Source organism: Stegodyphus dumicola, chromosome 8, assembly GCF_044657685.1.
Source record: "Stegodyphus dumicola isolate Sdum_Otavi_A_Nest chromosome 8, ASM4465768v1".
In the NCBI taxonomy this organism is placed as follows: Eukaryota; Metazoa; Arthropoda; class Arachnida; order Araneae; family Eresidae; genus Stegodyphus; species Stegodyphus dumicola.
Genome location: NC_140775.1, coordinates 28919602 through 28946047, shown reverse-complemented (window position 1 = coordinate 28946047; position 26446 = coordinate 28919602). Strand labels below are relative to the sequence as shown.

The window sequence follows — 26446 nt, the reverse complement described above, 5'->3', positions numbered from 1 at the left end:
AAGTATAAAATGTAAAGAATATTTTCTAAATGCTCAGATAGCCATTTTTCTGGACTACATTTCTGCATTCTGATTTTCATGATAGAAGGCTTCCCGTAAAATTCCCAGGTGTATTAGTTTTCATTCTTCTTTCATTACTTTCCAGATTCCATCAATCGTGGATGTGTAACGTGTATACGAGCCAGTTTTCCTTAGAAAGGCCTCCACGAAGGCATCTCTCCCTTTAGGCAGATAGCCCTCGTGTGCTTTGCCATAACTGAATAATCAAATCCAATCCATCAATCGTGGTGGTTTGAGCTTAGAAAGAACTGTTTCTCGAGAGGCCAAAGCCGTATAGCCATTAGGGGACTTTGCAAAAATTTAAAAAGGCATATAATGCAATACCTGAATGAGTCTTCATTTATGAAGAAGCACCTTTCGATGCATGATTTGTTACTTTGTCTTCATGAAGTTTCACGCTTCGAAAGTCATTGGAATAAACAAATGGACTTTCTTCTGCAAATATGAGATGCAAAACATTCTCCTGATAGTATTTGTTCAGTCGATTTTCTCGCTGTTCTTGTTTTTAACCTGTCATAGTAATAGAATCCTGCGACAATCATAAACCCCTTACTGAAACTTTCTTTGCATTGACGGAACCAAATTTATGTAATCTTTTCTTTTCGTTTTCCTTAATAAATAGACTTTTTTTTTTTTTTTTTTTTTTTTTGCAGTAATTTATGTAAACATATGCTTCACCAAGGTTCACAATGCATTTCCATTTAACACACGCTAAATAATTTTCATACAAGGTTCTACAAATTGTTTTGCGCTGAGCCAAATGCATCCGCAAAAATTGGTGAACATTATGTTTTTCGGATACTTGCAGATTTGGATTAAATTAGGTTTTCTTTTCTCTTTTGGATAATTAGGTTATGCTGCTTTGGATTTATCATCCTCTGGACTTGCAAGTGGTGCTTCTGCGTAGCATAAAATGCATAAAACATTTAATCTGCATAAAATACTACGTGCTAAGCATAAAATATTTAATCTATTTTACATGTGACTTGAAAATAGCCAGTTTCCATTGAGAGGCCATTCGATGTGACAAAAGATTTCTATTTTATATTTTGAATTACATTTGTATCCTCTAATTTATCTCTTATATTGTAACAGTCCTGCTTAACAAGCTAAACGAATTAAAAGAAGTAATATTTTAAGTATTTACTTCGCCTTATAATAATACTTTTAATTATCATAATTTAAAATAATTTTATATATAATAGATAATATTTTTTAACATTGGCAACATTATTTTAATTACTAAAAGCTATTTCTAACGTCATATTTTAAATATTCCGCGCCAAAGTCTTTCTCGCCATTTGTATTATAATAACACGTGTCGACCTTGCTACACTATCTTTATTTTCGCACATGGTCCTTAGGGGCAATAAACTAACTCCGAAAGCTTCTGAGAACGAATTTTTAGGATATATCGCGGAACCTTGAGCTCAAATTGGAATACGGCATTAAGAAGAAGAGAAAAAGGAGGACAGGAGAATTTTTTTCTTCTTTTCCCTTTCACGGGTTATCTGAATGGGTAACAAACATATACATTAGCGGCGCTGTATGAATACGTGCGCATTTTATAGAATACCGAAAACTATATTCTATAAAGTACGTTAGCATATTATACGAAAATACGAAAGTTATATTCTATAGAATACATAATCATTTTATAAAATGCCGAAAACAATATTCTATAGAATACGTACTCATATTATGCGAAAATACGAAAACTATATCCTATAGACTATTCTATAGAATAAGTACGCACTTTATAGAATGCCGAAAACTATATTCTATAGAATACGTACGCATATTATACGAAAATACGAAAACTATATTCTATAGAATACGTATGCATATTATAGAATGCCCAAAACTATTCTCCAGTGTATGAAACGATTAAAATTATCGCAAATCAGTAGTTTGCTTTCATATATTTTTTGCGTAAAATAAAGAAATTAGAAATATAACAAGTTATAGATGTTAAAATAAGCATGATATAAAATTTCGAAATTTATTATGATTATTTTAAATAAGTAATGGATGTATAAAATTTTTATATTTTATATTTGCGATGTGTGTGAAACCCAAAAAAAAAAAAAAAAAAAAAAAAAAAAAAAAACCCTTTCCTAAAGAGTTATCATAGCCATGTGGACTAAATGAAGAACCTTGTCCAGAATGAACTCAAATTTTAATAGGACTCTAAAAAATGCAATTATTTTCAAACATACGTATAGGGCTCATGAAATTCCCTCTTGAAAAAGTTTTTCGGGATTCAGTTTTAAATGCTTCTGCGTTAATTAAAATATTTAAAGCACATTTGATACTGCAGTTCAAGAATTATGTACACCGCGTGTACATGACATTTTTTTCTGTTCTTTCAAATTATGTTTTCCACACGACTAATAATGAAACTCCAGGTACCTGTCTGTTTGTGCCCTATACATAATAGCATCGTAAAAAGACCTTTTTAATAGCGTAATTTTTTTTTTTTTTGAGTGAAAGAGAAAAAATAATTGAAATGGAAACGGAAAACCATTTAGCACTGAACAACATGACCACAGTTTTTTTCTAGGGCACTTAATTTTAACAGGATTGGCAATAACGTTAACAATGAGGCCATTGACATAAATCGACATTACGTTTCTGTAACCTTCAATTCAGTGATAAATTAGGTAATTTTATGTTTTACTCTCTTCTTTTATGACACTAAGCAATACTTTATTATGATAGGTCAGGGTTCAACAAGTGCAAAAGTAAGTAACCCCAGTTATCGGTATCGTTTGTACTTCCTTAGACGCCTTTTAAAGTTAAACTTATTCTTAATTTATTTGCCTGTTTTCAGTTTTTATTTTATGTATTTATGTATTTATTTGTTGTCTGCTTGTTTCTCTGGGTAATATAAAATACAGCTAATATGTTAATATAGTGTATATATATATAACATACGTTTTGGCTCACAGTAAAAGCTAATTTATTGTCAGCCAACAAGCATGTCTCATATATTCATTTCATTTAATTCAGTAACATATCGTTAAGCGTCAGTAAAATATTGTCACATATCATATCATACTACAGACATGTAGTCGTAAATGTTAATAGAAAATCACAGTTGATTCATGAATTAGACAAATGTATGAGACCCAAGTAATTTATGCAGTTTAAAATCCGAGTAAATTTTGTCTCTTTCGAAACACTAGTCATAACCTGCTGCTGTACCTTACGTAACTTATATCAAAACATAACTTTTATATTAATAAATAGCTTATATTACTTGTTATATGGGTACTTTTCTGCTATCGCGTCGGATTCAGAAATATATGTAATGTGTGCATATATGCATGTACGCATGTACATGCGTAAATACACACATACATGTATACATTTCAAAAATGAGACATGTATGTATGTAAACCTTGCACACACACACACAAATAAAAAAAAGGGGGTGGAACAAACAACAACAACAAAAACAAAAACAAAAAAAGAGAAGACCTTTCTATATCTCCCGTTCTACCGGGTCACTGACGAAATTTAACTTGCGTTTTTCATGTCTCAGAAGCGCGACTTAGGAGGATATATATTAGATTTATATATAGCATTGTTTTAATATAGGTATTTGAAACAAAATCCGACGTTTTCCGAAATAACACTGATTTTTTTCAGTATTTCGATTCAAATTATGCCAAAATGACAGTTTTGTAAAAATTCGAGCGTGTAGTTTTTAAAAAATTAGCTCTGAAAATTTTAACTCCTCAATGTTAGTTGAATTTGGCACATATTTATTAATATCTCTTTTTTATTAAACTTATTTAATTCCTTCTTTCGCAGCTCTAAATTTAGGGTCAATAAAAATGAAATTTACAGACATTTTCAGATTTATTTTTAAAATTAGTACTTTTTATACATTTGTCGAAAACATTTTTGAATTATAAAATTCTCACCATGGCCTTAAAGTAGATGACTTTCTAGGCATACCTGCAAAAAATTAGTTTTTTTATCAAAATTTCCCAAGATATACGTGAACTTATATATCGGCTCGTTTTGAAATTTGGCATAGTTGTTGTAAGCGATAATAACGACAAATGTCGTTTACGCACTTTATTAAAATTATTTGAAAGCAGGAAGATGTGCGTTTTTTCCTGTCCTGCAGAATGAAAGGGAAACTAAAATAGGCTACCATAAATTAAGAATTTCGCCAAGTGGCGCAAACGGGAAAACTCGAGTCAAGATAAATTTTTAAATTTCTCGGTAAGTATCTCACTACATTTTACAAAATTTAATATTTAGCCAAAATTTGAGTAATAGAAGCGAAATGTGAAAAAACTCGGTATGTCATTTCAGAAAAAGTCCGATTTTGTGTCAAAATACCTATGTTAAAAGAATTTTTTCTTAAGAATATATAGTAAAGTTAAATTAAACTTAAATAATTCTCTTGCGCCATTGCTGCAAGGAATGAGATTTGAATTTAACAAACATTCTTTATTCGTAAAAAGCAAATTTAAGGATATTTAAAAATTAAATTTAAATTAAAAAATTTTAATTGCAAACAAATAAATGATTAATTATTGCTGCGAACTAATCAACAATATCATTTAAATTCTGAGAGCATGTGCAAATAAGTAGTGGTATCAAAATCATGAATAAATATAACATTCCAAAAAAATTAATCCTAAAAAATTAAAAAATCCATGAGTGAATAATTGTTGACAGACTTATCAAGGGGAAGTTAGTTGCCTCCAAACCTAACTCTTCAATTATTCAATTCCTGTTTCGTCATTCATGTAGGCAAGTGTAAAAGTAAAAGTAAATTCAAAACCAAAAGTACAATCAAATGCCGTTAATCACTAAAAAGAAATCCTAACATGTGGAATCCCGAGAAATTAGAAAGCAAATGACCAGAATTAAAATAAACTAAAATCAATCAAGAGTAGAAAACCAAATTTTTTAGAAAACCAAAGTAATTTAGAAACCTTGCCCACAGAAAACTTCCCCGACACGAATTATGCATGTAAACCAAAATATATAAATACATAACTAAAATAAAATAAAAAATACATAACTGATACTAAAATAATACTAAAAAAGCAAGTAAATAGTAAGTTTTAATTTAACTTACTAAATTATATTTGTATTGGAGAGTGGAGCAGCATTAACAAAGTGATGTTAAGTAGTGTGTTTCTGCTAACTTTATAAACAGAGGGCGCTAATGTAAGGTAAAGTTGAGTGTTAAACTACTAGCTGTGAGATTTACTTAAAAAAAAAAAAAAAAAAAAAAAAAAAAAAAACTAATTCGTAAACTCCTCTTAAGTAATGTAAAATGTGTGTTTTGTTTGCAAAAATGTTGCTAACTGTATTGTAAAAATGTGTAAAAAATTGAAAAAATGCTAACTTTTACGTTATTTGAAAACAGTTGCAAACTATTAAGGATTATAAAAAGCCACGAAAAAAAGTTTTTTCAAGTAAAATTAATTGATTATACGTAAGTTTGAAATTTTTTTTAATGTTTTTAATTAAGGTAAGAAAATATTTGTTATTTATTAAAACTGAATTTCAACAGGTTTAATCAAAACTTTACTAAATACTGACTAAAAGTTAGGAAAATAAGAAAAAGATAAAAATCCTCACTCAATTCGGGCTATAATTGAAACTTTTGAAAAGCGTTGCCCCTTCATTAGTAAAAGGAAAGAATCCAGTATTGATTAAATATACATTTTTACAAATTAATTAATATTTACAAGATAATCCTTCAAGTCTTCAAAATCCTCCATTACCCTCCAGTTAAAGTTTAAGGTAATGTTATCATACAATAAAGAGTCAAGAGTACGCTTGTTCAGCGTATGGAGTGAATTAAAATTTTTTTGATTGGTCAATGTTGAAGTTAGCTCATCGAGCGCACGGGAAGAACAATATATTTCTTTAATTTCTATATGATCCCTCTCAAACCTTTTTTGATTGCTCTCATTCTCGAAAATATTACTTGTAAACTTAATTATTGATCGGTTGAGTGCGTCTGTAGTGTTTTAAAATCGAAATGTCAATTTAACGTTTCGATAAATAATTAATAATGGAGGATTTTGAAGACTTGAAGGATTATCTTGTAAATATTAATTAATTTGTAAAAATGTATATTTAATCAATACTGGATTCTTTCCTTTTACTAATGAAGGGGCAACGCTTTTCAAAAGTTTCAATTATAGCCCGAATTGAGTGAGGATTTTTATCTTTTTCTTATTTTCCTAACTTTTAGTCAGTATTTAGTAAAGTTTTGATTAGCTTTATTATTCCTTCTTTCAAATCTTCTATTTCAGTACAAATATTTTTTATTCTGATTATTTGTCTGTAAAAAGTGTTACCTATTATTTTTCTAGAGAAATTGGAGTTCCAATTAATAAGTTTAATAGTATTAAACTGGAAATTTCTCCTTTTATCATATAATTTAATTTTGCTATGTTTAATTATGAGCAGGTCTAGGTATTCAGTAGTATCTTGATTCATATTAGTTCTATTAAGTGTTAAACTATTTGGGTAAATTTTGAATTGTTCAAAAGCAGAATTATTATTGAAAGTTATAATATCATCAATGTATCTAAATGTATTTGCAAATAACTTTATTTCATTCTTATTCAAACTAAGTTGCAATTTATATTTATAAGCAAAACGAAAAAGGTTACATATTTGTGTAGAACTGTGCCTGCTCAACAATTATTCACTTATGCATTTTTTAATTTTTTAGGATTAAAAAATATTTTTTTGGAATGTTATATTTATTCATGATTTTGATACCTGCACTTATTTGCATATCCTCTCAGAATTTAAATGATATTGTACATTAGTTCTCAGCAATAATTAATCATTTATTTGTTTACAATTAAAATTTCATAATTTTAATTTAATTTTTAATTATCTTTAAATTTGCTTTTTACGAATATGTTGAAAGAATATATAAATATAATATATATCTTAAGTCGCGCTTTCAAGACGTGAAAAACACAAATGAAATTTCTTTAATCGGCCAAGTAGATCGGGAAATAAAGATTTTTTTTTTTTTTTTTTTTTTTTTGTGTGTGTGTTTGTGTGTGGCGGAATGTACTTATGTCCTGTCTAACATTCAACCTTTGTTTTCGATCTCTACTGATTTATCTCCAATAATTGGTTTGATGGGTTTATTTTGATTTTAGCTTGTTCAGCGTATGGAGTGAATTAAAATTTTTTGATTGGTCAATGTTGAAGTTAGCTCATCGAGCGCACGGAAAGAACAATATATTTCTTTAATTTCTATATGATCCCTCTCAAACCTTTTTTGATTGCTCTCATTCTCGAAAATATTATTTGTAAACTTAATTATTGATCGGTTGAGTGCGTCTGTAGTGTTTTAAAATCGAAATGTCAATTTATTTTCATTTTCTCTCCTATACATTGCGTATTTTAAACATAATCTTTCTTTTTTCTTTTACGTTTGTAATATTTTTTATAATCTCAGCTTGTGTCGAGGTTACAATATTTTTTTTTAAGTAGCCCAGAATAAAAGGTGATAAAAAGAACAACCGAAACATTTAAAATTAAATGTAAAGATCGTTTTTGCGAGTGTTTCTATTTGCTAAACTAGAAAGTACTCGTATATAATAATGATTTTGTGAGCTGCAACTACCATGTCCACATACTTTCTCTTCATCCTTCTTTTTACTCCCCCATTTTTTTCCTTTTCGCCTTTCTGAGTTATATAACATTATATTAACATTTATTACTCTTGTAAACGTGAATATTGATCACTTGACTACTGCCCACGGCACACACATTCGCCTTCTCTAATATAAGATACTGCGATTTTTGAGTTTTTTTTTTTTTAGTCCAAAGGGGCTTGGTCCCTGAAGGACTATTGCTTTCGTTTTGTGATTTTGGGTTGAATCACTATAAATGTCCGTTTCACTTTTCAGACTGTTGCCACCAAATGTTAGAGTCCTGCATTATATTTGAAGAAATTAAATAATGAAAAATCTGCATAAATGTAATGCTATTTATCGCATTGTGATAAAACAACGGTACATAGAGCCATCGCATTTTGAATGACGTAATCCTCCTACGAATATGGGCATGTGAAAGACCCAAATTTCAAATTTCGGATTTGTTTTATTATCGATTTTATATTTTGTAAAACTTAACGAATTTTTGATTAACAAACTCAAGGATTTCAACGCGAGCAATGGCAACACTCTATGAAAAAAAATCTTTTTACCTCCTGTCCGCGAGACAGTGTATACGAAATTCTAAAGATAGATTCATTTTAAAATTATTTTGCGACATTGCTATTGAACTGAATTTTATGGTTTAAGTGCAATGAACATGATATTTAATAAATAACCGTAACACACAAAACGTTAAAAAAACGCCCCTTTGGACGTAATTTAAAATCTGAAACCTTTCAAATCTTTTTTTTTTTTTTTTTTTTTTTTTTTTTTTTTTTTAAGATAGCCGCCCGGACGGTATAGTGGTTAGGGTAGCCGACTGCGATACTGAAGGGCCTGGGCTCAAATTCCGGAGAAGGCATGAATGTAAATTATCTATCCCATCATAGGAGGTCCACAATACAATGCCAACCAACTCTGGCTGTTTGGAGCAGTCAGTGATTAAAAAAAAGCAAGTGGTAAAATTTGAAGAAATTAAATAATGAAAAATCTGCATAAATGTAATGCTATTTATCGCATTGTGATAAAACAACGGTACATAGAGCCATCGCATTTTGAATGACGTAATCCTCCTACGAATATGGGCATGTGAAAGACCCAAATTTCAAATTTCGGATTTGTTTTATTATCGATTTTATATTTTGTAAAACTTAACGAATTTTTGAAATTCGAAATGGCAATAAAGTATGAGGAAAAAATGCCCTTCAAAACAGCAATGGAAGTTACTAATTTAAATTCAGAAACATATAAATTAGTATTTTCACAGCATTTTAACTAAAAAGATGTAAAAGTTTGTTTACATCTTTTTATCAATGCTCATAACATCTTTAATGAAAAATGTTCATTTGTGATATAGTTCAACAGTCTCAAGCGCAACCCTGGTTGGCATTCTGCCAAAACACATAGACTCGTCCAAAAGGGCCGGTATTACTTGCTGACGTGAAAGGTCTTTTCGTCTCCGGAAAGAGCTATGCTGGAGGGTAAGGCAATCCCCATCCTTCCACCCTATTTTGAGAATAATTCGGTCCGAATGGCGCATGCGTGTTTGCGCTCATGGTCGCGGATGAGGCGGTCGAACTATACTTCTGTAAATTATTAGTCCAAAGGGGCAATTTGCCCTGAAGGACTATTAATTTCGTTTCGGCATTTTACGTCGAAAGCTTTAAAAGGCTGTATCACTTTTCAAATCGTTGCCACCATATATTAGAGCCCTGTCTTATATTTATAGAAATTAAATAATGAAGAATCTGCATAAATGGATGTATGTTTCTCGGACTGTGATAAAACAATGATACCTAGAGCCATCAAAATTTGAATAACGTAATCTTTCATAGAATATGGGCATGTGGAAGCTCTAATTTCAATTTGAAATTTGTTTTATTATGGATTTCAGATTTTGTAACACTTCAACGAATTTTGGATTAAAAAACTAAACTATTTCAAGGCGAGCAATGGCAACACTGTATGAAAAAAAATAACATTTTTATCTCCAGCAAGCGAGACTGTGTATCGAAAATTCTAAAGATATTAAAATTAAAAATTTTTAATTAATTTGCGATTTTGCTGTTGAGCTGAATTTTATGGTTTCAGTACGTCGTATAACATGATATTTAGTAAATAAAGGTACCACACAAAACTTAAGAAAACGCCCCTTTGGGCGTAATTTAAAATCTGAAACCTTTCAGTTTTTGCTTTTTTTGTTTTTTTGGTTTACTTGATATGTCAAAGCAGACTTGGGCTTTCTAAGGGAAAATGGCTCGTATACACGTTACAAATGGGGAAAACCACGAAAACGCTCATGCAGCCAGTCAGTTTGCTGGGATTCGAGCCCCGGATCGATCTACCAGTGTTCAGCGGCTTTACCTCTCAGCCGCTGATGGGCCCTTAATTCTCCGAGGCGATGCTCCACTGGAAGAAAACTTGTCAATGTAAAATCTAAAATTAGGGGAAAAAAACGATCTTATTTTGGTAGATGTTTTCAGAGAATTGTTTACTAAAAAAAAAAAAAAAAAAAAAAAAAAAAAAAAAATCTGCAAACGCTTGATTACTCTAATATTTTTTAGTTTATTTTTTTTTTTTTTACTAAATTTAAATTTTCAACTAAAAAAGGCGACTTTATTCCATGTATAAAGTTTTATAACAAAATTAAAAACTGTCTTCTGCGTATTTATCGAAACATACATGAACAGTAACAATAATAACTGAAAAGAAACTCCGCCCATTGCTTTTGCAGTTCGTACGATTTCTTTGGCTTCATTTTCATTCGATGGAAATCCTTTAAAACTGTTGACAATTTTTGGCTCGAGCTATTGGATAGCAAGCATTCATTATTGATGAATTTACTTGTTCTCATACAGGTTTAATCATCCTATGCAGTGGCTTATGTTGAATTGCTTTCAAAATGACGTTAGTGCCCTTTAAAACTGTTGACAGAGCTCGAGCTATTGCAGCAAGCATTCATTATTGATGAATTTACTTGTTCTCATGCAAGTTTAATCATCCTATGCAGTGGCTTGTGTTGAATTGCTTCCAAAATGCCATTAGTCTGTCATGCTTTTCTTCATTTAGTATTTATCTGCAAAGATGTAAGCATGCCTGACATAGTAGGTTTTGAATGTTTTTGATTCCTCGAACCGTTGGTTGGATTAAGGAAGTAGTATTCCTTGGAAGGAATAAACCTAATATTTGGATGCAATATTCGGGCTTCAGAACCGCGTCCTGAAGCATTATTGAGAATTAGCCAGACTTTTAAACTTCAGATTTTAATATGAATAAATAATTAATTATCTACTTTACAGCATAAAAAAAATCTGAAAGGTTTCAGATTTTAAATTACCTCCAAAGGGACGTTTGTTTAACGTTTTGTGTGTTACCTTTCTTTATTAAATATCATGTTCTTTGCACTTAAATCGTAAAATTCAGTTCAACAGCAATGTCGCAAAATAATTTTAAAAATGAGCATGTCTTTAGAATTTCCGATGCGCAGTTCCTCACGCTGGAGATAAAAAGGTCCCCCTCCCCGTAGAGTGTTGCCATTGCTCGCTTTTAAATTGTTGAGTTTGCTAATCAAAAATTCGTTAGAGTTTTACAAAATATGAAATCGATAATAAAACAAACTCCATTTGGAATTTCAGATGCCCATATTCTCAGTAGGATTACGTCATTCAAAATTGGATGGGTCAAGATACCGTTATTTTATCAAAATGCCAGAAACATACAAACATTTATGCAGATTCTTCATTATTTAATTTTTTCAAATGTAATACAGGGCGATAAGCATTTGGTGGCAACGATTTGAAAAGTGATGTAACCTTTTAAAGCTTTCAACGCAAAATCGCAAAACGAAAACAATAGTTCTTCAGGGACAAAGCCTCTTTGGACTAATAATCTTTTGTAATTAAAGGCATCTTCATTATGCCGATCAATTGTCTGTGCATATTCGGCTATCGATCCCCAGTCGACTCCTTGATCATCATTGACTCCCATAAAATCTCCATAGCCCCTCCCTTCTCGGGAGATTCATAACGACATCACTTGACTTCTGATTTTATATTTTGAACCACGGAACAGTTTAATTTAGTTTTTATTTAAATTCTTAAAGATTTTGTTTCGGGAGATTTCAAACAACGGAATATTTCGTTTGCTGAGATATGGCTATTCCATTAAACTCATAACTAAGGACTTTAAACAGGTACTTCTTACAATGAGGAAGTATTACAGTATATAAACTATTATTATAATAAGATAATCTATTTCCTATTTTGTTACTTTTTATGCAGATTTCGTAGAATACGTTGGACATTTCCGCTGGACGTTGCGGAAGCCCATATATAAAACCTCGAAACAATAACTTCATATCTAGTGAGTTCATTAATTTGAAAAATGTGTTTGAATTTCGACTCAGATGAGCGCTCACGACTCCCAACCTGCTCCCCAAAATAGAGGGTAGTTATGTGACTTGCCCTTTTCCCGTCTATAGTACTTGCTACAAAACAAATGCAAAAGAGCCCTTCGTTGAAAACGAAACCACTTCCATTGTTTCCGGTACTACTTCATTGTTAACGGCAGATTTCTTCTATTGATGTGAAAATGATTTTAACAAGCCCGAAGAGTGAAGGCGGAATAACTGAGGTCGTTTACTGGCATAGTGATATCATGCTTTGTTAATTCGTCAAGTGTATTGTTTAGGGTTGGATTTTTCTTCCTTTTTTTTGCTCGAGGGGAGGTGGAAATGGCCGTGACGGAAGTTGTAAGACTAGGTGTTTATTTGAATCCAATTTGCCGAAGAGGAAAAGTGGACCTCTGACCACGTTACCGTATGCAAATTTAACTGGAGGATTTCTGCTTTCGTTTTTTTTTTTTAGTTTTTCGGTACATGCGTTAAGGCTGTGTTAGCTGCCGAGCTGTATCATTTTGCAGTTTTATTTTGTTTTATTCTGCAGAGTTTGCGAAGGTGTTTTATGACGCAATGAATTCTAAAGGCAGTGTTGTAAGAGCTGTGAATAGTTATTACTTCAGAAATAGTGGGAAAAGTATAATAAGAAATGGCTTTTTATCATGCATAATGATGATTCTCCTTGAACCTAATTACTGTGGGGTAAGGATAGAGAATTTTTAAGTATTTGAAATCGCCTTTCCATTTATTTTTTTAAAAGAAATCCTACTTTATTGGAAGAATAAGCAGAAAGCTTCAAATTATGACATCATTAAATTTAATATTTGAACGCCGCTTTGATTGGTAGCGAGCTGCTGGCTGCCATAATGTCGGCTCGGATTTGAACCTCAGAGAAAATTTAGAAGTTTATAAGTGAATAGTATATGCGTGGCATGAGGACGCTTAAAATACTTGCGATCCAAAAGTCCTCTCCCGTGTCGAATGAAGTGAAAGGAGATAACCTTCGTTTCGGCACCGGGGCTGTTTCCATCAAAATTGGGACTGAGCTTTCCTGTCCCGTATGTAATTCGATTGCCCCTTCTTGGGCCTTCTAGGCAATTTCTTGGTGTTGGGTGGCTAAATGGTATTGGCCATTCTCAACGAATGCATTAAACTGCAATTGTCCAGCTATTTGGAAAAACAACAGCAACAACAATATTCTGACTACAGTCGAAAAACCGTTGTAACGAACTTCAGGGGGGGTTTGGTTCGTTATATGCAGTAGTTTGCTATATCCGATTCGATAAAAAAAGTATATTATCTTCCAAACGTATAAAAGCAGTGTTTTTATATTTGTATGCAAACCGATAACAAAAAATATTTACGAATTTACCTTTGGCTTTTTATTTTAAGATGCGCATAATTGCAAAGGATAGGTTCAATAACTTTTGTCTTCCAAAAGACCTAAAGATACAAAATTTCCAATTGGGAGGGGGATAGAAACTGGAACGCATTTATATTCAACTAAGCAAAATAAAACACCCCAAAACCCCTCCTAAAAAAAGCTGAGGATAAAATAAAATATCCCTTAACCCTCTGACCGACCAGTGTTTTCGCTAAGATAACACAAATTTCCAAAAAACTGCAGAAAAAATTATTTTCTTGATTTTAATGTTAAAAGGTCTCCTGGTATTTTATACCTGGATATGTGTACTTTAAATATATTTCCTTAATTTCTTTGACATATTTTAATATGCACGTATATATACGTTCTTACAGATATCACAACAAATATTCTAGGCCGTATATATACGGCCTTGCCGGTTAGAGGGACGAGTCAATCGTACAAGCCAAACTCAGAAGATTCACAGCTTTCTCTTGCCCTGAATAACAAACATTTCAAAATTTCTATCAGAGAATCAGCTTCGAATAGATATCTGTCTGACAAATCATTCAAAGAATTTAAATGGAATCAAAGAAACCACTTACGTTCTTTGTTTCAATGGTCACATATACCTAAAGTGACGTCCCGATTTTGGCGAGACAGTCCCGCTTTTTGGAGGAGTGTCCCGCGTCCCGCTGATTTTTAAAAATTTCCCGCTTTTTAGAAAACACATGCATTTCTTATTTTAAATGTACTGTAAAAATAGATTACCTATTATTTATTAATTATAGTGAATATAAAGAAATAAAAATAAACACATAAAATGCATGCAAAGTAAACTAAATTAGGCGATGTAGTGAGTTAAATTTACTCGGTGGTGTTCGATCATTGTCGTTACGTTTCGTCAAGGAATATGTATTGTTAACGGAGGAACAGCTAGCATTAGTTGAAGGGCTATTTGCTTTCCACACCATAAACCACAATGAAAGTTTCAGATCAATTGATTGCACGTCGCAAATGATCAAAACATCGTAATACAAAAAATTTGCACATGGGAGGACAAAAACCGAAGCAATTTATTTGTAATGTTTTTTTCACCATATTCGTTTTCACAATTGCAGAAAGAATTAGATTTAAATGTACATTTATGTTCATATATTATGATGCTTCCAACCACCAACGCTTTGAAATTGTTTCCTAGATTTTGTTTCATTGCCGGCTGAAACTTTCCCCCCCCCCAATGGTAGAATTCGAACAGTTACAGTTTTGTAACAGAGTCCACTAATCTATACTAAGGCCAGATGTGGTGGTCTCTTTATTATGAAGACACCTAATAGGTGGGCAACCATTGCTTCCTATGAAGGGGACGGACAGTTACAACCCTGCCTTCTCCGGGATTCGAACCCAAGCCCTTCGGTATCGCAGTCAGGCTTCCCTAACCACTATACTGTCTGGGCAACTGACGGATGAAACTTCATAAATAATTTTTGATTCGATAAGTACTATTTTACAAAAGAATAATTTGAACAATAAAATTAATGGCTACTGTGAGGCAATAATTTTATTATTGACACTAACGCAAATTTTGGTGGAAAAGCTAGAAGAGGCATCAATAACGTTTTACGAAACTTAACGAACGTTTGAACCAAAAACTTATTCGAGCAGGTTGTGCAGCGCACATTCTACACAATACTGTTCAAACAGCATCTGACTTATTTCCAGTGGATGTTGAAAATATTATTGCAAAAATTTATTCGTATTATATACTGTGCATGTCGAAAGTTTGAAGGATTTTTGTGAAAGCATAGAAATCGAATATAAAAGAGTTATTGGTTACAGTAAAACACGATGACTAGCTCTTTTACCAGCTGTAGAAAATATTTTAAAAATATACGAACCATTAAAATCATATTTTTTATCGCAAGATAAATGTCCAAGAATATTGCAGCTGTTTTTTGAAAATGACACATCGCAAATTTTTCTTCAGTTCATCCGCAACCAAGCTACATTATTTCACAATGCTGTGAAATTATTGAAAGGGACAAAATTTCAATTATGGAAGTGTCAAATGAAATCAATAATTTAAAAACAAAATTGCGAGAAAGAATTGATAACGATTACGTTCCTTTAGTTATTCGAAAGGACATCACTAGGTTGAAAGAACAAGGTGCCATATTAAACGACCTGATTTTCTGAAAGAAGTCAGAAATTTTTATAATTGCTTGGAATATCTTGAAGAACGGACAGTTCAATTCGAGGATATTAAACACTTTCATTGGGTGACATTAAAAAAGGAGATTTTATGGGAATTTGTGGAAAAATCTTTTTAATATATTAGTAACCATATTCTGAAAAGTAATATTTGCGAAAATGATCTTTCAGATGAGGTGTCAGTGGTAAAAAGATACGTTACTGGATGAAAAAATTAAATGTTGGTTGTCTGCAAATGTGGAAACAGACAAAAAAGGAACGGAGTCATTCCTTCATTTTAAACAGAATAGTATAAAACATGAACAATTGACAAAAACACGGTTGAACATTAAAACTTTAAAATCTGTATTAAGCCTAAAATATAATTTGACTTATTCATGGGAGAAATTTCACGACATTTTAATAAATGATCCGAAACTATTGCAAAGTATTCACTCGGATAAAAAATATAACCGTGAAAGAAAATCATATTTTTTTAATAAAATATTAAATTAATTAAAAAACATAATATTCAAATTATTGTTTTTACAAATATTTTTATAGTTATTAATAGTTAATAATAAATATATTTTTGCATATTTATAGGCAAGTATATATTTATAGAATGTATATAATAAAATATATTTTTTTGAATTATTGGTCTGCTTTCATAACTAAATTATAATTCTCCTTTCATTCCATTTGTCCCGCTTTGTCTCAATGAAAATGTGGTCACTTTACATATACAATATATTAGGATCGGCATGTGGTGTCCAAAGATTTGTTTACGGTACCCTCGTTCTTCTTAGATTGATTTGTCACACTTATTTCGCATAGTCTTTGTGCCTTTGTTTAGAGCACAGAGAAAATGAGTTTGAACGTCAAAAATGCAAAGTAAAAAAGTCTTTTCCTTTCTGCATAGAATGCCGATAGTTTTAAAAATATAATTTTTTGTTAAACGTTTTTGAGAAAATAGGAAAACATAATTTCAATCGAATATATCCATATAGTTCGTTATGTTCGATTTTCATACGTCTGGCAGTTAGCTATAGCCGTACAAAATAACAGACCACAACACTACGAAAGCATGCTAAGAAGGCTGAAGAAATACTTTATATACCCCCCCTTTAAAGGGTAAAGGGCGACTGGGGTTCTTAGGGGACCCAATCGCCAAATCCTGGGTGTGGAGAATGATCATCCACCACCCTTTTAGTTCGGGCGCCACTAGAGCCAATAGGGTGGTTTTTTTTGGGGGGGGGGAAGTATGATGTGAAATAAGCAACGCCTTCACCGGGAATCGAATCACGGACCTCTGGATTACGCGCTCAGCGTGCAGACCACCACACTACGAAGGGGGAAGAAATACCTTATAAACTTACAAATAGTTGCAGTCGAAGGGCAGAATCTGTTAAACTCGCGGTAACGCACTGGTGCTATCGTCTACTATCAACTACCCATAAGGCAATGTTTTTCCCTCCGGCAGGGCATATCGGTTGCATGCTAAGAAACCAGCAGATTATCCTATCAGGGAATTAAAAAGAAATATCTATTGTGATAAAAAAGACGACCTAGACCTTCAGTTATAGAGCATATTTTACTTGAAAATAAATTCCTTACCTTAAAGAATTGAACGAAACATGGTTCATTTTACAAGAAATTCCGAACAATTACCTTACAATTCCCTTTTTTAGCTTCGGATGTAAAAAAGAGACTGCAAATGATTCATCTATTCATCACAGCTGCTGAAATTCCATACTCAGACGATAATCGTGCTAGTCGTTCTTCTGCCCTCCCCCCTCCACAACACTAAATACTTTTTTTCAAATAACAATAAAATATAAGGAAAACGTTCATCTAATCAAATCGTGTCTTTTACCTTTTCTCTACCGGATATTCAGAATAATGATGAGAATAATTTCCCGAATGACTTATTCGCGTCATGATTTTCATCGATTACTTTCACTCCATCGATTATTCTCTAGCTGGGAAATGAATATAATCATAAATCACACGGCAATATCGAATTGACAGCAACGAGAGCAAATGGCATACCCTTACCCTCCCCATTTATTTGAAGCTCGAATTTCGCACACCTGGCTTAAAAATATTTAGCTAGCAAATGACAGGAAAAGTACTGAGAAAAATAAAATCGTGGGGTCTTGGCATACGCATGGGTCGAACGTGATCGGGTTTGTAGACAGTGTGATTTATTTTACTGCCTCACTAATAGCTATTTTGAAGGATAATGAAAAAAATTTTGAAAAAAAAAATCCGTTTAAGATTCTTCTTTTTTGTTTTTAATATTAATTTTTTTTTTCAAAAGTAGATTGCATTTCACGCTATATGCCTGACATGCACCAATTTAAGATAAAAGGCCGATATTGTAATTGCAATAACATTCGATGTCCGGATTTACAAGTTCTGTAATCATTGAAAGAAAAATCAAAGCTGAAGTTAAGTGTAAAAGTAGAACCATTGTTCGCCTAATACGCTGATTGCCAACTACAGGATAGTTTTAGTGTCTGAAACATCATTTTGTTTAGTAATTCTTCTATAAGGCTACGTTGCTATAATGCTCAATTATATTTCTCCCATTTGCGGTTATATCTTTTGTACAAATGATTGTAATCTTATCAAATGATTGTAAGTTATCAAAACTACCACCCATCATCAAATAACCAATATTCGGTGGCTTATTAGGAACATAATCATACATAAACAAGCTTAAATATACACATTCATACCTGCAAAGAGCACTTTGATAAGAAATTCTTTAAAAGCATCGGAAAAGTTAGCACTTTAATCCCAAACTTTGACTATAGTTTTAAACAGGACTTTGTGAGGTTCCTTTAATTTGAAAAAATAGTTATTTTATGTTTTGGATTTCTGCTGTCATTTCTGCCTTTCCATTTTCCAGCCAGAATGCGAACTGAGTTCCTGTGCGAAGTGAGATTTTGAGATTGTCAAGACCGAACGTGTTCCGCCACTCGTGGCCACGTTGCTAAGCTTCTGTTTTAATAACAGCTCCATGTCTTCAACTTTGCATTATATCGACCGATAGCTGCATTCCACGCCGGTTATGTTCCGAGCCAACTTCGCGTTAAATTGCTCTGAGTAGCCTTTGCTATTAGTTTATTTAAATGTAAGCCTTACATCTAACATTGTGCTTTTAAGTTTCTTTCCATAAATGCTGGTGGAGTCGTGTGCACTAAAAGTGCCTTCTTTTTATCTTATTTACTTTTAAATAAAAAGTATTTTACACTCTTTCCAAGTTTCGTTTGTTACTTTTAGACTTATCGATGATTTGCCGCCAGACTATCTAAAGTTTAGTCATACTTCCAACAGTGGCGGACTTAAAACTTTACAATTTAAACAACAGAAAATGGCAATTTTACAGCTTTAGATTAACTTGTGGTCTAGTTTTATTTATTTATTTATTTATTTTTTTCATTTTCATATTTATTTATCAGTTTTTTAAACTTCCTTGGAAAATATTCTCCCCTTCTCAGCGATTTGCCTCCCAATGTCTGCTCTGCATTAATTCTGCCTTCTACTTACAGCTCAGTGCCTTTTTGCTGCCCAGTTATGTGATCCAGATGTAGACACTTTCATAGTCGTTTTTTATGCTTCGAAAGCGCGACTGAGGATATATATATATTAGATTTCTATATAGTCTCGTTCTAACATAGGTATTTTTTCACAAAATCGGACATTTTTTTAAATGTATACATAGAAAAAATCGCTATGTTTTGAATATACGATTGAAATTACGCCTTAATATTAAATTTTGTAAAACTGGGTGAGAAAGTTGCCCAGCAATTAAAACATTTATCTTGGCGCTTTTTTTTTTTTTTTTTTTTTTGAGTTCGCGCTAAAAATAATTCACTTAACGAAATTCTTAATTTATGTTAACATATTTTCTTTCCCTTTCATTGTGCACGAGCATGAAAAAAAGGATCACTCATTCTTTCAATTAATTTCAACGAAGACTAAACCACATTCGGCGTTGTTACTGGAATTTTATTTGGATTAAAAATAAATTTCAAATTGTGATAGAAGGAATCAAGTAAATTTAAGAAAGAGCGATTAATAAATATATACTAAATTCAATTAGCATTGAGGAGTTAAAATTTTGAGAGCTAACTTTTTTAAAACTTCTCGTGCGATTTTCATAAACTTGACATTTTGGCATAACTTGAGTCATAGAATCGAAATATATATATATTAAAAAAATGATATGTCATTTCAGATAAAGTTCGAATTTATGTCAAAATGTCTGTGCTAGAACAATACTGTATATAAATTTAATATATATATTCTATAATCTAATAGATTTAAAGATTGTAAAGTTAAAAGTAAAGTGGAGTCAAAGCAAGGTTATTCCTCAACAATATTAATATTAGCAATCGTGTATAAAAGGTTTAACACAAAATCCAAACATATCGTCATTAAAATAAGTATTCATAGTAGTACAAACTCTAAAAATAAAAAGGAAAATGCAAAAGAAGAAAAAAAATATATAAAATATAAAATAATAATTAATCTCTTTTTACTGAAACTCCAGTTCAGAACTCATCAGGGAAAAATGAATTAAAGCTTCACAAAAGCTGATTAATATGTTTTGAAAAAGATAAAAAGGTTTTTTCCCTCTCCGTAGAGTCTTGCCATTGCTCACTTTTAAATCGTTGAGTTTGTTAATCAAAAATTCGTTAAAGTTTTACAAAAATAGGAAATCGATCATAAAACAAATTCCAAATTTCAAATTTGTGCTCTCAGATGCCCATATTCGCAGTAGGATTACGTCATTCAAAATTGGATGGCTCTAGGTACCGTTATTTTATCACAATGAGAGAAACATACATACGTTTATGCAGATTCTTCATTATTTAATTTCTTCAAATATAATACAGGGCGATAGTATTTTTGGCAACGATTTGAAAAGTGAAACAGCTTTTTAAAATTTTCAACGCAAAATCGCAAAACGAAAACAATAGTCCTTCAGGGACAAAGCCCCTTTGGATTAATAATTTTACTGCACATGCTTTGAAAGATAAGTAATTTAAAATTGGATTAGCATATCTAACTTAAACCCCATATACAAGGTTTACCTCATAGTCATTTTTCCTCACCTATATAATATACATAACATAGATATTTTTCCACCATATCAATAGATTACGTGAAAACATTATTGCATAGAAGTAATGAAAAAATGGCAAGACCGATGAGATAATGATGAAACTAGAAGAAAATTATTTCGGATTTTTCCTAAAGTTAAGAAAACAAGGCTCTATAGTGACAAAAGAATAAATCAAGCACTAACAGGTCATGGACAAAGTCCAGAATATTAGAAGAGATTTCACAGAAAGAAAGTAAAATGTAAATGTGGTTGTGGAGCACATAATGCAGATTTTATACACTATTTGCGTGAGTGAGTGCATATATACAGTTTCTATTAGAGAAGAATGATTTTAAAATATCTCAAAAGAAAATATAAAGTATTTATTTATGAAAGAAAATATAAAGTATTTATTTATGAAAGAAAAATTCAGGTTGGGAATTATAAAAATTGTAGATACTCTAATTGCATACAAATATTTTGAAGTAGATTGATTGTGTAGTAAATTTTTAAAATTGTAACGAAGTTGAATTGTATATTGATTTAGAATTCAAACAACAAAAATCAGCCTCATATTTTCAAATTTTCACAGGACTAGTTTTGATGGTTCGGTAAGACCATCGAAACTAGTTCTGTGAAAATTTGAAAATATAACGCTGATTTTTGTTGTTTGACTTCTAAATTAATATTTGTTCGGCGTGTTATTGTATCTTGAATTGTATCTTTGTGATTACTTCTGTAATTTAGTTAGAAAGATTATGTAATAAGCAATAATGGATTTCCCAACTGTGAATTTATGTTAATTATGTAAAATTGATTACTTTAAATGAATAAGTGATTCAATGTTTTAGAAAGATGGAAAATTTCGATTTTTTTTTAGGTGACAGGTGAGAGCGGATCCGGACACCCGGGCGGCTTACTAGGACTGTTCGTGTATCGTCCGGAATCCGCAACTGTACGACGCGATAATTCTTTGGCGCCCCAGAAGCGCGGCGTCAGGAGCTTAATAGAAACTTTTGTTGGTGCTGTATATTGAGATTTGAGCATATTAAACTTATATTTAAACATTTTACTCGTACAATAATTGTTATTTACAATACGATAATTGTATACTGACTCACACTCTGCAGCTGTTAAGGACGAGTTTAGAGGGAGCTGCCCAGTTTTTTTTAATTTCGTTAATTAGTTTATGTGGTTCTTTGATTGTTCCTCAGTTTTAACGGTTTTCCAGTATTGGAAGTACGGTTTATATGTTGATTTTAGGTTTAGGTTTAGGTACCTAGCCTATTTAGACAGAACTGACAGATTTTAAGTGCCCCCATTTATTGTTAAAAATTTGTCCGGGATCCAAACCCAGGAGCGTGTACAGTCAATCTCCGTTAACCATCATTAAGAATGACCCATAATTTAGAATTTAAATAATTTACATATATTTTAGAATTAAGAATGAAAACCACAACCACTGATAATTAAAATAATTTAAATTTCTTTTTTGTTGCTCTCCTGCTTTCGAAACAAACAATAATTAATACAGGCAAATAATAGTTAGCATAATAATAATGATAAGTTTCATATCTGCTATTCATTATTGTTCAATAATATCTCGAAATTTGACATTAAAGCTGTCTTTTTGTCTATCTGCCGTCAATAGTAATTTCATACCATTAAAGTTAATTATAACTAAAATTACTGATAAAACATTTAAAATTAATCCTTTTATCATTATTGATTAATTTAAAATATATTTTCAATATTTTTACCAATTTTTAGTCCAAAAAGGCGTTAGCCCGAATTGGCTATTCGTCTCGAAGCTTGCAATATCGGTTGCAACAGAGAGCAAAAGCGCTTCGGCTACAGAACGGCACTGGCACTCTGGGCCCCAGGAAGGCGATGTTAATCTGAATAGATAGTGTGCCCGGATTTAGTTATTTAATTTGCCTAATAGTTAATTTTTTAGTTAAAGCAACTATTTTCACTCTCCTTTTCACCCACGCTTTGAGTGTTAATTAGTTAGCGTATGTTTATTCAAATTAAGGGAAGAAGAAGTGTTATTTAACTGAAGGTTCTATGGAAAGGGATTTTAAAGCCTGTTACGCATGTTTAAATGCCATTTTGTTACTTTGACTTGATAGCAATTTTATTCTGTAGCGTTGAGTACTTCTAGCCATTAGACTTGTTCCGCCGGCTTCTACGAGTCGGAGCCTTCCTGCGTGATTAAATTATCCTGCGAGCCGTTAGACTAGCGGCTCAATTCAATTACCATTTTATTTTAAATTCAACATTTCTTGTTTAAGTTAAGCCAGAAGTGTTGGCTTATGTAAGCCCAAGTAAGCCAAGTCTGTGAAACTCTTTGTCATTGAATAAAGGGTCATTTACACCCTTCTTTTGACTTTGTCTGTTTCCAAGATCTGAGGAAATTCTTCTACAGTCTTTCTAGACCTCGTTGGTTTATGTTGCCTAAGAATACGAGACAATACAAGTAACCTAATCACTATAAGTTGTAAGGGGTCTGTCTTTACCTACTTACTCAGGGTAAATATTAGTTGGCTTCTGCGTTACCTAGAAGAAGAATTAAATATTTTTTAGTGTCTAGAATAAAGATAAAATATTTGTTGATTTCTAGATTAAGCACCGAATGCTATATCGATGGCAAGTGAGTGAGGAAGACTATTTTGTTGACTTTTGGAATAAGGACGCAAGGATTATCAATGTCTACAACGAGGAGGGAATAATGGTTCGTACCTAGGATGACAATAGAATATTTGCTGTTGTTGCCCACAAGAAGATCATGATATTTGTTTATGAGTATAACGGAATAATAATTGTTTATTTTTAGAATCAGAACAACAGTTAGCAATGAAGGAAAAATGACGACTTCTATGTGATCTATTACCAAAGCTTTTAAACCAAGATTATTAAACTGAGGATTTTAATTCGAGATGCTAAAGCGTGACTGCATTATAAACTCAACAATCCATCAAATAGGAAGTCGAAAGACAAAATCAATGAAATATGTGAAACGAGAAATGTAACTAAGATGAATGAGGTTTCATTAGAGGTACAGAAATAGGAATACAGCTTGTCAACAGTGTTATGTCGATATGAACTGTCATTTAGGTGAACCACATTACAAATAGAAGATTGATCGATATCAATTGGTAGTAAGGGCATAAATGGATAGAAAATGTGATTAAAATGTGTCGTCGAACGAGTGACATAGATCAAAGATAAGATCAAAAAAAAATAAAATTATAATTTTCGTATGATTTTTATTTACCTGCTACTTTTTCCGTATTGCTTTGTAATAGATTATGAATTACTTAAAATTTTTAGACTGGGTTCTTCTCATTTTTGGATGTACCCAAATTGTATTCCCAAATTTCTACTTTATTACTTCCTTATACGAAGCAAAGGAAATTGTAATTGTGGAAAATTTTGGATATATTAGTTTCAGCGGAAATACCCGTTCTTACCGCTCCCAAAACCATTTAAACGATTTTTTTTTGCGTAATGCCTGTACGTAAGTACAGTCCTGTACGGATTCTAAGATATATTCAAAATGGATTTTTTTCGTGACGCCTGTACGTAGATACGTAGGTATCTCGTATAACTTAAAAACGTTTAGTTGTAAAGCGTTGAAATTTTGTATATGGGACGGCTATAACATCGAGTTATGCACCCTCTTTTAATTGCTAACCCCCTTACCTGGATTAAAAGTCTTTACTCGGCCTTTATTTTCGCAAAGTTGGTTGTAGGCATATACTACATACTTCCAGTTACAGAAGTGTTTGAAATGAAGAAAATATTCATCTTTCGGGAATGTTAATTTTTTTTAACATTCAAGTTTCGCCAAATAACGAAATAAAACTTTTAAGGTGGTCTCCCGTTTCCTATGCTTATATTTGGGAAAGTTTTATACGCTTTATAAAAAAATAAAATTAGAAGAAGTTTGGCTCCTGTACCACAAAATTGACCAGGGTATTTAATTCCAAAATTTACAGTTTTTGATGTCATTTTCGGCTTGTCTTGAGACATAAATTAATTAAATTAGACTAATATGAGGAAATACGTTTCAATGAAGTACAACAAAATATGTGTATAATTTAAAATACCATATAGGGAAGTCATGTGTGCCCACATCAGACTTTTTTTTTTTTTTTATCAACTTGCAAATGTCTTCCATTTGAAAGATTCTTTAAAAATACAAAATTCAACAGGAGATTTTTAATTCTTTTTTCAGGGGGGGGTATAAAATAATTATTTGTCCATCAAAATTCGCTAAGCTTAAAATTTCGCTAAATGTATTGCATTTTCTGTTCCAGTGTTTTCCAAACTTTTCTCAACGTTCTTTCTGGGATCTAAAATGTTTAGAAAAGATGATAGAAGATTCGTCGCTCAGGGCTACATCGAAATTTTGAATAGACTAAGCAGCGAGATTTAACAATCTGTATACTGAAACACCAGCCACCTCCTTCGTCGGTGCAAAAGAATCTTAAAAAATAGTACAGCTATTTAAATTTCTTCTTTATTGGTCATTTTAATCCACTTTGCGCTTTTGAATATTAATGCCAGCAAAAAGGTATTTTTGTTGCTGTTAAAATCGTCTAGCCGGGCTATCATGCATCGAAAAAGCAATAACACCTGGATGGGTATTCCGTCTTGATTAAGACCTTATACTAAAAATAACATTAACTAGAAGAAGCTGACTACTAATTATTCTTGACTCAGGTTAATATAGCATAGACATGAGAAGGTCTTTTTTGCACTTTAATGACTAGGAAAACAGTTCGAATTAATTGGATAAATAAGTCTATCAAATAGCAAACAGCCGCAAACCGCGCACCTGCTAATTAAAATGCAAACAACCCCAAAGCAAAAGGTTCATCAAAAGAAACCCCCGAGCGCAAATTGAATAAAACCCGAACATGATTCATATTTCTCTTTGAAAACTCTTCCTCAAATAACAATAAAAACCTCAGCTAGGAAGCCTAGCTGAAAGGGTTGTAAAAGTTGTCTGTAAAATCCTCGCTTCAAAACAAAACAAACAAGACAATTCCATTATTCTCTGCAGGGCTGGCTGACTGAACTTAAACTATTCAGTTCTCAACTTTTACCCTGGTTAAAAAGTTAAGAAGCGCCTTTCTTTGTTCAGTTCAAGTTTTGTTGTATGAGATATACGTATAATCAAACCCGATGACTTTGACATCTGAATGGAGATCTCATCCAAATAAAAGGATTCAGGTGGACATTCTGAAGTCCATTCAGCTTAAACTTGACAGTTGGGAGGACCAACAAATGCATGTTTTGCTGCAGGGAATGCAAATAGGTCACATGAGTTCAAATACAATTTTTTAGAAATAAATTAAAATGTCTACTGAGCTGGAGGCGTTGATTTTTCAAAAATGGTACAACCGTTTTGAATTTTAATAGGCGTGAATTGTATTTTTTATTCTTTTCATAATCAGACTCAATCCCAAATTTCTTTTGTTAATTGGGAAGAACTGGAGGCGTATCTAGTCACGGTTGCTTACGTTATGAGAATTCAAATCTCTTTAAATTAAAGAAGACTGTCTTCTCAAAATAGCATTGCCAGTTGCTGATGTATTGTTACAGCTACAATACATTGTTACAGCTATAATATATTG

The 26446-nt window shown here is 32.0% G+C and overlaps 1 long non-coding RNA gene across 3 annotated transcripts in view; it reads left to right on the top strand.

Annotated features, from left to right (window-relative positions):
- Positions 1-26446, top strand: part of LOC118186613 (uncharacterized) — a 746791-nt gene that overhangs the window by 601482 nt on the left and 118863 nt on the right. The gene's annotated exons all lie outside the window — the stretch shown is intronic.